Source organism: Pan troglodytes, chromosome 5 (genome assembly GCF_028858775.2).
Source record: "Pan troglodytes isolate AG18354 chromosome 5, NHGRI_mPanTro3-v2.0_pri, whole genome shotgun sequence".
Classification (NCBI taxonomy): Eukaryota; Metazoa; Chordata; class Mammalia; order Primates; family Hominidae; genus Pan; species Pan troglodytes.
Genome location: NC_072403.2, coordinates 36357808 through 36368108, shown reverse-complemented (window position 1 = coordinate 36368108; position 10301 = coordinate 36357808). Strand labels below are relative to the sequence as shown.

The window sequence follows — 10301 nt, the reverse complement described above, 5'->3', positions numbered from 1 at the left end:
ATCACTTGAACCCAGGAGGAGGAGGTTGCGGTGAGCAAGATCGTGCCATTGCCCTCCAGCCTGGGCAACAAGAAAAAAGAAATTAGTGAGGACCCAAATAAATTTTGTTTCTGTGGATTTTATCAATTTTTATCATATATAAATTAAAAGATATTAAAACAAAATATTAAAAATATTAATTCATTTAAGAGAATATTAATAACCCATTACATGTTAATGGAAACAACTTTTTTTTTTTTTTTGAGTCAGAGTCTTGCTCTGTCCCCAGGCTGGATTGCAGTGGCATGATCTCGGCTCACTGCAACCTCCTTCTCCTGGGTTCAAGCGATTCTCCTGCCTCAGCCTCCCGAGTAACTGGGACTACAGGTGTGTGCCACCACACCCAGCTAATTTTTGTGTTTTTAGTAGAGACGGGGTTTCACCATGTTGGCCAGGATGGTCTTGATCTCTTGACCGGAAATAACATATCTTTAATGAAAAAAAACCTAATTTTTAATTTTTCCAAAATAAACAATGTATAGGCCGGGAACGGTGGCTCACGCCTGTAATCGCAGCATTTTGGTAGGCCGAGGCAGGCAGATCACGAGGTCAGGAGTTCAAGACTAACCTGGCCAACATGAGGAAACCCTGTCTCTACTAACAATACAAAAATTAGCCGGATGTGGTGGTGCGCGCCTGTAATTCCAGCTACTCTGGAGGCTGAGACAGGAGAATTGCTTGAACCCAAGAGGTGGTGGTTGCAGTGAGCCGAGATCACACCACTGCACTCCAGCCTGGGCGACAGAGTGAGATGTCTCGGGGAAAAAAACAAGAAACAAAAAACAAAAAGAAAAGCAAAAAAACAGGATCTGCTTCAAGAAGTTGCCTTTGTAGTCAAACCAGCTGAGACTCGTTACAAGCAAGAGAGCCGGCCAAATGACTTCAAAAAGACCTCATGCTTCATTGTAATCCCGTTTCCAGGCTAAATTGCGCTCCCATCCATGCCATGACAGTTGACAATCTCCATGACAATGAGTAGAAGTCCTAAAAGGACCGAAAGGAAAGCGGTATTACCGGTTTGGAGAAGTTCACTGCCTGTTCCCATAAAACATATGAATATTCCTCCCCCTCACTTTTAATGCCCAACCCCTTCATTAGAGCAATCCTACATTTTAGCCCCCTCACCCCTCACTAGCCGCCTCACTAGTGGAGAAGTTGACTTGGCAGAGCTGCTCTCCTCTTTACAAGTCCTGTGCAGGAAATAAAGCTTGCTCTGCTTAAGGCTCACTTTTGGTTTCATGTATTGGCTCTGCGACTCCCAGTGAGGAAAGATCCCACCTTCTGCAGCTACCAAGATTTTTGGTAACAAGAAGAGTGATTATTTTTCATTTTCATAAGTGTTGTTCTTGCAAAATTTTGCAAGCATCATTCTTGGCTCATAGCATACATTCTCTTTTGTATTTATTTTTAAATTTTTAACTTTTATTTTAGATACGGGGGTGGCCAGGCGCGGTGGCTCACGCCTGTAATCCCAGTCAGGAGTTCGAGACCAGCCGTATCAATATGGAGAAACCCCATCGCTACTAAAAATACAAAATTAGCTGGGGGTGGTGGCGCATGCCTGTAATCCCATCTACTCAGGAGGCTGAGGCAGGAGAATCGCTTGAACCCGGGAGGCGGAGATCGCGATGAGCCGAGATCACGCCATTGCGCTCCAGCCTGAGCAACAAGAGTGAAATTGTCTCAAAAAAAAAAAAAAAAAAAAAAAAGAAAAAAATAGATACAGAGGGTACATGTGCCGGTTTGTTACACGGGTATGTTGTCTGATGCTGAGGTTTGGGGTATGGATCCTGTCACTCAGGTAGTGAACATAGTACCCACAGGTAGTTTTTCAACCCACGTCCCCACCCTCTCCACTCTAGTCGTCTACAGTGTCTGTTATACACATGTTTATGTCCATGTGTGCTCAGTGTTTAGCTCCCAATTATAAGTGAGAAGATGCAGTATTTGGTTTTCTTTTCCTGCATTAATTCACTTCGGATTATGGCCTCCAGCTGCATCCCAGCCATTCTCTTACTTTAATTGAAGTGTATATGTTAAAAAATCTAGCCTTACACAAATATTGAGTTGAAAAAGGAAGGATTTTGTTTTTTTTTTAGATATTTGAAATACAACTTTATTCTGATTCTAAATGAAAAGGAATGGGAATGACAGCAACAAACAAGATTTCACCACTGAATATTGTGATGTGACTGTAGCAGTCTATATTTGAAACTCAAGGAATCAACTGTGTTCCAAAACAGCTAAATATGCAGGTCCAAACAATGAAGGTATTTTTTGAACTGCCACATTCACTGCGAAGCCCACTCATCTCCTTCAGCATCCCACAGATGAAGCACATGTTCCGCTTAGCTAGATAATAATGAGGTGGCACACACGCTGCACCGCTGACATCACAGGACAGCTGCCTATAAAACTAGACTTCTGATGCTGGGCTCCAGCTTCATTCTCACAGGTCATCATCCTCGTCCAGGAGAGCAGTTGTCTGAGCAACCTCTAAGTCGTGCTCATACCGTGCTGCCAAAGCTGGGTCCATGACAACTTCTGGTGGGGCGAGAGCAGGCATGGCAACAAATTCCAAGTTAGGGTCTCCAATGAGCTTCCTAGCAAGCCAGAGGAAGGGCTTTTCAAAGTTATAGTTACTTTTGGCAGAAATGTCGTAGTACTGAAGATTCTTCTTTCGGTGGAAGACAATGGATTTCGCCTTCACTTTTGTCCTTAATATCCACTTTGTTGCCACTCAACACAGTGGGGGTGTTTTCACACACTCATACCAGATCTCTATGCCAGTTAGGCACATTCTTGTAAGTAACTCTCGATGTTACATCAAACACTATGATGGTACTCTGGGCTTGGATATAATAGCCATCTCTCAGTCCATCGAATTTCTCCAGGCCGGCTGTGTCCCATACATTGAACTTAATAGGTCCCCTGTTGGTATGGAACACTAGGGGATGAACCTCAACACCCAAGGTGGCTACATACTTCTTCTTAAATTCACCAGTCAAATGACGTTTCACGAAAGTCGTTTTTCCAGTACCACCATCACCAACCAATACAAGTTTGAATTGGACCTGGGGCTCTCCCTGCGCAGCCATCGCGGCGTTCCTTCCAGAAGCGTCTCCATGCCCGTCTGACTCAGGAAGGAAGGATTATTATTGCTGTTGTTTAGAGACAGGGTCTCGCTCTGTCACCCAGGCTGGAGTGCAGTGGCACCATAATAGCTCACTGCAGCCTAGAACTCCTGGGCTCAAGGGATTCTCTCACCTCAGCCTTCCCAGTAGCTGGAACAACATGTGTGAGCTACCATGCCCGGACTGGGAGGATTATTTTTAACAGCTTTTCATGTAATTGTGGATATTCATATTTCACATTACATAAAAACTGTGCAAGTGGTGATTTCTTTTTTTTGAAAGCAAATAATCCATTTTTAATCCTTTTAAATTTTATTTATTTAAAACATTTTTAAATTTCAATAGTTTTTGGGGAAGAGGTGGTGTTTGTTTACATGGATAAGTTCTTTAGTGGTGATTTCCGAGATTTTGGCACATCCAGCACCTGATTAGTGTACACTGTACATAATGTGTAGTCTTGTATCCCTCAGCTCCCTCCCACCCTTCCCCCGCCAGTTCCCAAAGTCCATTGTATCATTCTTAAGCCTTTGTGTTCTCATAGCTTAGCTCCCACTTACAAGTGAGAACATACAATGCTTGGTTTTCCATTCCGGAGTTAATTCACTTAGAATAATGGTCTCCAACTCCATCCAGGTTGCTTTGAATGCCATTATTTCCTTTCTTTTTATGACTGTGTAGTATTCCATTATATATATCTATATCTATATATAGATATATATAGATATATATAAAATTACATTTTCTTTATCCATTCATTGATTGATGGGCATTTGGGCTGGTTCCATATTTTTGCAATCACCAGTTGTGCTGCTATCAATATGCTTGTTCAAGTATCTTCTTCTTTTTTCTTTTCTTTTCTTTTCTTTTTTTTTTTTTTTGAGACGGAGTCTCACTCTGTCGCCCAAGCTGGAGTGCAGTGGCATGATCTCGGCTCACTGCCACCTCCACCTCCTGGTTGACGCCATTCTCCTGCCTCAGCCTCCTGAGTAGCTGGGACCACAGGCACCTGCCACCACGCCCGGCTAATTTTTTGTATTTTTAGTAAAGACGGGGTTTCATCGTGTTAGCCAGGATGGTCTCGATCTCCTGACCTCATGATCTGCCTGCCTCAGCCTCCCAAAGTGCTGGGATTACAGGCGTGAGCTACGGTGCCCGGCCATTAAGGGGATAAGTTTTAACAGTCCAGGTTCAAGGGTAGTGGAAGCTGAGGAATTGGAGGGAAAGGTAATTCAGCCAAAGGTGGATACAGAAGAACAGAGGAAAGAGAACAGGAAATCTCTCCTCTGGAGAGGAAAGAATCTGGGGCCCTAAAGCCTTGTTGTCCTTCCTTAACTGTTTGCTGGTCTCAGTTAATTTTGTGATAGAATCTTAGAGGGAGGCAATGTTTCAATCCCGAATGCACTATGAAACTTTGAAGTACCAAGTAAACTAAGCCTCCCATTCACATTGTTTAATTTTAGGACCATGGTCTTCTAGTTTTGTTTTAAGGAAGACAAGTTTGGGGAACTGAAAAGGCCCCAAGGACGGCCATTGAAGATCCAAATTAACTTTGGCGTACTCTACCCGTTGATTTCAAAACGTACACAGGAGAGGACCTTAATTTTTTTTCTTTCCTTATTTATTTTAATTTTTAAAAATAGAGATGAGCTCTTGCTATGTTGCCCAGGATGGTTTCAAACTCATGAGCTCAAGCGATCCTTCCACCTTGGTCTCCCAAGGTGCTGGGATTATAGGCATGAGCCACCGACCATAAATTTTGACCATATAGTTTACAGGAGTCCCAGAAGACGGCCTATATTGGATGCTTTGGAATTTTGGCATCCTGTTCTGCCTCTTATTAATTTCTCGACAGCAAAAGAAAAATTCCATAATCCCTGTGAGGAAATGGTAGAGGTTGGAGCGATTTGTTTTTTAATAGTGTGCCTAGTATAGGATTTTTGTTTTTACTTAGTGGGCAGCCTGTGATCTAATTGTCCATCCTGTGACCATTTTCTCCAGATTTTTCTTGAGACTGGTGCGACCCCTAATGGCAATTTTGTTTATTCATGTACCAGTTTATCCTGACAACAGATAATTTCTCTTTGGGGAGACTGAAGTCTCTCATTGAATGGCGACAATAGCCCAAACAGCTTTTAAAGGGTCGACACATACCCATTTTTTTAGAAAGTAAATTTTGCTCTCAAAAGATGTTCAGAAACAGAGGCAAGAAATCAAGCAATGAACTCAGCATAAGTCTCTTCCAAAGGTAATCTTTCTTCAGGATCACTTCTGATACCAGATTTTTCAACCTAAAAAAAAAAAAAGACATTAAAGAAATGTCCAAATATGTTGAGTTTATTTGGGAATTAGAATGAGGATTGTAACCTGGGGTGCACTGATGGATTGCCACTCTGGGAAATATTAGCTTAGCCAGATGTAGTGGGTTGAATGGTGGTCCCCACAAAGATATGTTTCTGTCCTAGTCCCCAGAAGCTGTGAATGTCAAGTTGTTTGGAAAAAGGGTCTTTGCAGATGTAATTAAGCTGAGGATATTGAAATGAGGAGATCCTCCTGGATGACCTAGGTGGCCCTAAATCCAATGACAAGTGTCTTCCTAACAGGTACACAGAAGAGAGAGTCAGAAGAGGAGAAGGCAATGTGAAGAAGGAGGCAGAGACTGGAGCAATGGGGCCACAAGCCAAAGAACGCTGACCAATGCCCTGCAGCTGCCAGAGCTGGAGGACTCAAGGAATGGATTTGCTCTTAGAGCCTTCAGAGGGAGTGAGGCCCTGCATATTGATTTTGCAGTTTGGGCCTCCAGAACTGTGAAAGAATAATTTTCTCTTGTTGTAAATTGCCAACTTTGAGGGCATTTGTTGTGGCAGCTACAGGAAGTTAAAATATGGATGGTCAACTTCAACATCAACAGTGGTACATCAAATGGATATAATCTTGATAATGTGTTTGGAGAACAGCACTTCACCTTATCTAAACATCCATAACCATAGTCTAACCATGATCTACACCCCAACTAAATTCAGTTTGAGGGACATTTTACAATATATCTGGTCAGTACTTCCCAATATTGTGAAAGGCATCAAAAATTAGGAAAATCTCAGGAATTGTCACAGACCAGAGGATGCCGTGGAGGCACGACAGAGACTAAATGTAGTGTGATATTCTCCATGGAATCCTGAAACACAGAAAGGACATTAGGGGAACGCTAATGAACTCCAAATAAAGTCTGCAGTTTAGTAATAATAAGGTATGAAAATGACTTCATTAGCTGTGACAAATGGACCATAGTAATGAGAGATGTTAACATCAGGGGAAACTGACTGTGGAGCGGATGGCAACTCTGTACTACCATTGCAACTTTTATGTAAATTTAAAACTCTTCTAAAATAAAATTATCTAAAAGTAGCAGTCAGGAAAGGATTAAGGAGTGGAAGAAAAAAATGATCAACTTTCCATTTTCCTGGAGTGTTGCCATGAAAAGGCTGGAGGGAGGGTTTGCAAGGAGGGGTTGGAAACCTCAGAGACAGGCAGCTCCAGAGCCCTCCTCTGTTCCTTAGAGCCGGATCCCCGCGCAGTCCAGGGCTTCTCAGAAGGCCTTTCCACCCCCTGGACAACCCCAGCCCCACCTCATTGATACATCCTTTCTGGATCAACAATCTGTGTCTTACTCAGACCACCGCCCCGTCCTCTCCAGAGCGGCTCATCAGAACCCGAGCGCAGAGCGGCAGCGGCCCCGTGTGGCCGAAGGACTGAGGAGAGACACCCAGCTCTCCCGTCCCTTCCCCATCTGGGACCTCCCCAGGTTCCCCTTCGGATCTCGGCAGAACAGGGCTCTGTGCACATGCGGGCGACCCCGTCCCGCGACAGGTGTTTCCTCCCAGTTAGTGGCAGTGGACTCTGACCTCAAGGCAGAGGGAGGTCTGCAGGCCCTAAGACCTGGTTCCCAGGTCTGGGTGGACCCCACAGACATACTGTGCTCCCAGTACGCAGCCTCTCAGTGTTTTTGGAATGAGGCCCTGGACTCCTGAGTCCCTGAAATTTGTTCTGCTGCTTCCAGAGAGGAAGATCCCTCCTCCCGGGAATCCCCTAGATGAGTCTCCAGCCCCAGCACGGAGGGACCTGGGAAGGACATGGCATCGGAGCTGGAGACTATATTGGGTTACAAGGATTTCTGGAATCAGACTGGGCTGAGCATTTGCCCCCAATCCATCGGGAACCCGAGGGCGGTTCCTCCGCCACTCCCCGGACCTCCAGGACCCAGGCATCTGAACCTATACCCTATTGGATCCTGGAGGGCGGCCCCTCCCCAGCCTTGAGAGTCCAGGATTCTGGCCCCACCCGAACCCTGAGAGTCCAGGACCCTGGCATCCGGCCTCTTCTTCCCATTTGCAACCTAAGCAGACAGGACCTGCTGTCTATATCCCTTAATCCTGGCCCCCTGCCATCTCCAATCCCTGATTAAAGGTCCTTGATTCTGGACTCAAATCTAATTTCTGGTCTTGTCGATTGTCCATGACGGTCGCCCACCAGGAGAGGCTCCCCAGCGCGAAACGTGCTGCAGCTGAGAGACAGCGGCGGATTTTGGCGTTTTGGCCCAGACTCCCTGCCTGAAGCGCCCCGGGACTCCGCCCTGGAGACTGCGCCCTGGAGGCTCCGTAGGGGTCTGTCTTCCTCTGCGGCAGGAGGGGGCGCACGGGGATTTCTGCCACTGAGGCTGCACTCACCACCCTGGGTAAGCCTCTCCCCACCGCTCCCCTGTGGACCTCAAAAATCATATATTGGGAAAATACCGACCTGTCAGCCCCAGACTCAACTTTAAGAGGTTCTGGTCTCTAGATTTATTCAGCCCCTAACTGTTGGTTGAGCATCTACTTTTCGTCAGGCGCTATTCTAGGCGCTTGGGTCAAATCCAAACAGGCACAAATCATGGCTCTCAAGGAATTTACCTTCGGTTGAAAGACATGGCCAATAAAAAGTCACTGAAGTCAACTACAGGGGTGTCCGAAAATAAAGGATGATTAAGAGAAAAGCAAGGCACGGAAGATGAAAGGAGCCAGGTGCAATTTGAAGTTATTATCATGAGAGTGAGATTTCCCGAGAGGCGCCATGCGAGCTGAGTCCTGAAGCAGATGAAGGAGGGAGCCCTGGGTTATTGGGAAGAAGGGTGTTCTAGAATCACCCTCTGCAGACGTGTGGCTCCGCCGGGGAAAGCACCCAGGCTGCGGCAGGAATGGGGCTGAGTAGGTTTCAGAAGGACTTCCTGAGGCTGGTTGCGGAGATCAGGGTTTGTGTTATCTCCTGACCACTTCCCACCAGTGCCTGGCACTTCATGAAACCCCGAGCTTGCCGGCAGGGTGAGGGGCCTGGTGTGTGGAGGAAGGCTGGGAGAGGAGGAGGCTAAGGTGGGTGCCAGCCTCGAATGTGTCTCTGTACTCTTTGTTTCCGGGACCCAGAGTTGGAAATGTAAGTGGTACTGATGTCTTCTGCAAATCCTAGAATCCCCGGAACTGGAAGAAATCTTGACATGGCAGGATGTAAAATTAAGGAATTTCTAAGCCCTGGAGGCTCTAAGGAATAATTTCAAGAAAGACTAAGTATGAGAAAAAAATGTTAAATATGCCAATAATCTTTTATACTGATTCCATGCTAAAATTATATTCTGGATGTATTGGGTTAAATAAAACATTGTTAAAAATAATTTCATTGATTACTTTTTACTTTTTAAAATGTGGCTACTAGAAAATTAAAGATTACCGATGTGGCTCACATTTGTGACTCATATTATAGCCTAATGGGTAGCACTGTTTTAGAAGGCTGGCAACTTTAGCTCTTATGTTTATATCTATTATTTATATCAAATGAGTTTTTGGATATGGTGTTCCTCTTATTTCTTGTCATTTTTTTTCCAGCACCATTTGTTGAAAACACTATCCTTTCCCCTTAAAGCATTTTTCAGAGACATATATGTGTGGTTTTATTCATCTACTCTTTATTCTATTCCACCGATTCATGGCTATCCTTATGCCAATAACACAACCTTGATTCCTGGAGCTTTATGGTAAGTCTTGTAATCAGGTAGTGTGTATTTTCCAAGTTTCTTCTTTTTAAAAATTATTGTGGATATTCAAAGTCCTTCAGATTTCCATATAAATTGACAAATCAGCTTGGTAATTTCTTTTTTAAAAAAACCTGCCAGGATTTATTTTTATTTTTTTAAACTTTTAGGTTCAGCCCTGCCATGATTTTGATTGGAATTGCATTTAATCTACAGGTCATTTGTGGGAGACTTGGTACCTCAACAATACTGAATATTTCAATCTTTGAACATAGTATTTCTCTGCCCTTATTTATGTCTTCTTTATTTCTTTTTTTGGGGGTGGGGTTGTTTTGTTTTTTAATTTTTTTTATTTCAATAGGTTTTTGGGAGAACAGGTGGTGTTTGGTTACATGAATAAGTTCTTCAGTGTTGATTTCTGAGATTTTGGTGCACCCATCACTTGAGCAGCATACAATGTACCCAATGTGTAGTCTTTTATCTCTCACCTCCCTACCCCTCTTCCCCTGAGTCCTCAAAGTCCATTTTATCATTCTTATGCCTTTGCATCCTCATAGCTTAGCTACCATTTATGAGTGAGGACATACCATGTTTGATTTTCCATTCCTGAGTTACTTCACTTAGAATAATGGTCTCCATTTCCATCCAGGTTGCTGCGAATGCCATTATTTCATTCCTTTTTATGGCTCAGTAGTATTCCACGGTATACATATGCATCATTTTCTTTATCCTCTCGATGATTTATGGGCATTTGGGCTGGTTCCATATTTTTGCAATTGCAAATTGTGCTGTTATTAACATGTATATGCAGGCATCTTCTTTGTATAATGACTTCTTTTCCTCTGGGTAGATATCCAATGGTGGGATTGATGGATCAAACAGTAGATCTACTTTTAGTTATTTAAGGATTCTCCATACTGTTTTCCATAATTGTTGTACTAGTTTACATTCCCACCAGCAGTATAAAATTGTTCCCTTTTCGTCACATCCATGCCAACATCTATTTTTTTTTGATATTTTGATTATGGTCATTCTTGCAGTAGTAAGGTGTTATTGCATTGTGGTTTTGATTTGCC

General features: G+C 43.8%; 1 pseudogene; it reads right to left on the bottom strand.

Annotated features, from left to right (window-relative positions):
* Nucleotides 1-2276: 2276 nt before the first annotated feature.
* LOC101057435 (GTP-binding nuclear protein Ran-like) lies at nt 2277-3197 on the bottom strand (annotated as a pseudogene).
* Nucleotides 3198-10301: the final 7104 nt, after the last annotated feature.